General features: G+C 42.9%; 1 protein-coding gene across 2 annotated transcripts in view; it reads left to right on the forward strand.

Moving 5' to 3' along the window:
* LOC115121840 (sprouty-related, EVH1 domain-containing protein 2-like) overlaps positions 1–2,443 on the forward strand; it is a 35,524-nt gene extending 33,081 nt beyond the window's left edge. For both annotated transcript variants that reach the window (XM_065023007.1, XM_065023008.1), the window contains exon 6: positions 1–2,443. This exon is cut by the window's left edge and continues 1,240 nt beyond it. The gene's annotated coding sequence lies outside the window, so the exon portion shown is untranslated.
* The last annotated feature ends 1,178 nt before the right edge of the window (positions 2,444–3,621 follow it).

Raw genomic sequence — 3,621 nt, forward strand, 5'->3', positions numbered from 1 at the left:
GTATAGTATTTGACATTTTATAAAAAATAATTTCAGTGTTTGTTCTAGCCGGCCTGAAGTGCCAGATGGGTGGGGTTTGCAGTGTTTAGACTCCTATTGGTTCATTAATCCAGGCGAGATCAATCAAGCACAGTTTTAAGTCTTTGAAATGATTTCAAATAGCATTTGAACCCAGGTCCTTTTTTTTTTAGATAGTTCTGTTTATATGCCACCAGGGCCGATCCCAGCCCCCTCTAAACCGAACTGGCCTTCTGTCCCAAGTCCTTAGAGCAACGACTAGGAGATAAGCCTAAAGCTGCTGTACTAGTGTGTGTGTGTGTGTGCGTGTGTGCGTGCGTGCGTGTGTGTGTTGACTAAAGCCTCCTTTGGTGTTAGTAACAAATGTTACCTCTTCGCTACCCCAGTACATTTCATTTACACCATCTTTACATAAACTGCAATATCAGCATTTATAAAGGTTTGAGTTGGACCCGACAATCAACCAGGAAACCTTCCCACTCATTAAGTCTAGTCCTGGACTTAAAAACATACCCAATGGAGAATCCATATTGAAATATCTTCTTAGTCCAGCACTATCTTTCATTTGTGTCCAGGAAGTTGGTGTAGAGCTTACTACACAGAGGTTCAACTTTAACCTCTGCGGTGAGAATCAACAGGGACACATTGATTTTTGACGTTTTGAATCCAAAGATAATTTTTAATTGTATTTATTTTCTCTCTGAATTGCCCCACCAGCCGCAGGGTGGACAGACAGACAGACAGACAGACAGACAGTTGGTAGGAGATAGTGTCTAGATACCACAGGGTGCACAGACAGACAGTTGGTAGGAGATAGTGTCTAGATACCACAGGACAGACAGACAGACAGACAGTTGGTAGGAGATAGTGTCTAGATACCACAGGGCGGACAGACAGACAGACAGTTGGTAGGAGATAGTGTCTAGATACCACAGGGCGGACAGACAGACAGACAGTTGGTAGGAGATAGTGTCTAGATACCACAGGGCCACAGGGTGCACAGACAGATATGCCAGTTGGTAGGAAATAGATAGACAGTGCCTAGATACCTTCTCTAAAGCCAGGAACACATTTAGAATTTAGAGTCCCAAATGGCACCCTATTCTCATAGGGCCCTGGTCAAAGTAGTGCACTATAAACTGAATAGGCTGCCATTTGGGATGCATTCTTAGCCTTTAAAAAAAAAGTTTCTGTCAAATCTGAGGTGTGTCAATTTGGGTTTTATCTCACCACTTGAGGTTTGAAAACGTCTGGCAATCGTAGATGTTTGTGAAGCACTACTTTGAGACATGAGTGTTATTAACATTTGATACAGGTTCAAAGTTTAAATGTACCTGCAGGAAATCAACTGTATATGTATCTAATATATGAGAAAGGAAGTCAAACTCAATAGGACTTTTCTATTGAGAAAATTAGTCAATGATAGATTATTATTAGTTTATCAGCATCGTGTACTCTCACTGAGGACCTATGAGAAGCAGTTTCACCTTTGTCCCACCCCTTTCTCACCAGTCACACACCTTTTCTCGTATGATTGACACTGCAGCCATCCACTCCCAACACTCCATCCACAATGTTAAAGCCCAACACTAATTACAAGAGGACTGGGGTCCGTTCAAGAGGGGGCGATGTTCTGACAAAATGTTTCTGATTTAGAAATCAAATCAAATGTATTTATATAGCCCTTCGTACATCAGCTGATATCTCAAAGTTCTGTATAGAAACCCAGCCTAAAACCCCAAACAGCAAGCAATGCAGGTGTAGAAGCACGGTGGCTAGGAAAAACTCCCTAGAAATGAGCCGAGTGGACATGATTCTGTCCCAGTGGCCAGTCTATTATACACAAGGTGGAAGTGTTCATTAGGTACTGAACAACAACAGGCTGCAACGGGAAGAGACTCTACCTGGACTCCAATAAGAAGCGTTTTTAAAACGTTTTTTAAAAACGTTTTCAGTTGCATGTCCTAATGAGTACAACCCTGTCAACTAACGTGTCCGTTTGTTCCATAGAAATACAATGGTGTGTTGTCAGGTATGCAATGTCAATGCTCCTATCAAACCTACATGGTTGAATGAATGTGTTGTTCCATAGAAATACAATGGTGTGTTGTCAGGTATGCAATGTCAATGCTCCTATCAAACCTACATGCTTGAATGAATGTGTTGTTCCATAGAAATACAATGGTGTGTTGTCAGGTATGCAATGTCAATGCTCCTATCAAACCTACATGCTTGAATGAATGTGTTGTTCCATACCATGTTGCTGTAGAAGGTGATTTGACCCATTATGTTGTTGTCTGAAAGCTTCTAATGGGGAAGGTTGTGTGGTAACACGTAAATGTAAAAGCCAACTGGTATAATGCCTTATAACTTGTTATAAGCATGTATGCACCTTTATAAAAGTGTCACAGGCACTATATGTTCATTCACTTTCTATGGAATGATTGTCACTACTCCACTCCAGACATATAGTGCTCCTTCATCATTCATCATGGGTATCATGGGGAACACTCCTTCATCATCATCATCATGGGGAACACTGGGTAACACTCCTTCATCATCATGGGTAACACTCCATCATCATGGGTAACATCATCCTTCATCATGGGGAACACTCCATCATCATCGGGTAACACTCCATTCATCATGGGTAACACTCCTTCATCATGGGGAACACTCCTTCATCATGGGGAACACTCCTTCATCATGGGTAACACTCCTTCATCATGGGTAACACTCCATCATCATGGGTAACACTCCATCATCATGGGTAACACTCCTTCATCATGGGTAACACTCCATCATGGGTAACACTCCTTCATCATGGGTAACACTCCTTCATCATGGGTAACACTCCATCATCATGGGGAACACTCCTTCATCATGGGTAACACTCCATCATGGGTAACACTCATCATGGGGAACACTCCATCATCATGGGGAACACTCCATCATCATGGGGAACACTCCATCATCATGGGTAACACTCCATCATGGGGAACACTCCTTCATCGGGAACACTCCTTCATCATGGGTAACACTCCTTCATCATGGGGAACACTCCTTCATCATGGGTAACACTCCTTCATCATGGGTAATACTCCTTCATCATGGGTAACACTCCATCATCATGGGTAACACTCCATCATCATGGGTAACACTCCTTCATCATGGGTAACACTCCTTCATCATGGGTAACACTCCATCATGGGTAACACTCCTTCATCATGGGTAACACTCCTTCATCATGGGTAACACTCCATCATCATGGGGAACACTCCTTCATCATGGGTAACACTCCTTCATCATGGGGAACACTCCATCATCATGGGTAACACTCCTTCATCATGGGTAACACTCCTTCATCATGGGGAACACTCCATCATCATGGGGAACACTCCATCATCATGGGGAACACTCAATCATGGGGAACACTCCTTCATCATGGGTAACACTCCATCATCATGGGTAACACTCCATCATGGGGAACACTCCATCATGGGGAACACTCAATCATGGGGAACACTCCTTCATCATGGGGAACACTCCTTCATCATGGGTAACACTCCATCATGGGTAACACTCCATCATTTACATTTAAGT

Source organism: Oncorhynchus nerka, linkage group LG10 (genome assembly GCF_034236695.1).
Source record: "Oncorhynchus nerka isolate Pitt River linkage group LG10, Oner_Uvic_2.0, whole genome shotgun sequence".
Taxonomy (NCBI): Eukaryota; Metazoa; Chordata; class Actinopteri; order Salmoniformes; family Salmonidae; genus Oncorhynchus; species Oncorhynchus nerka.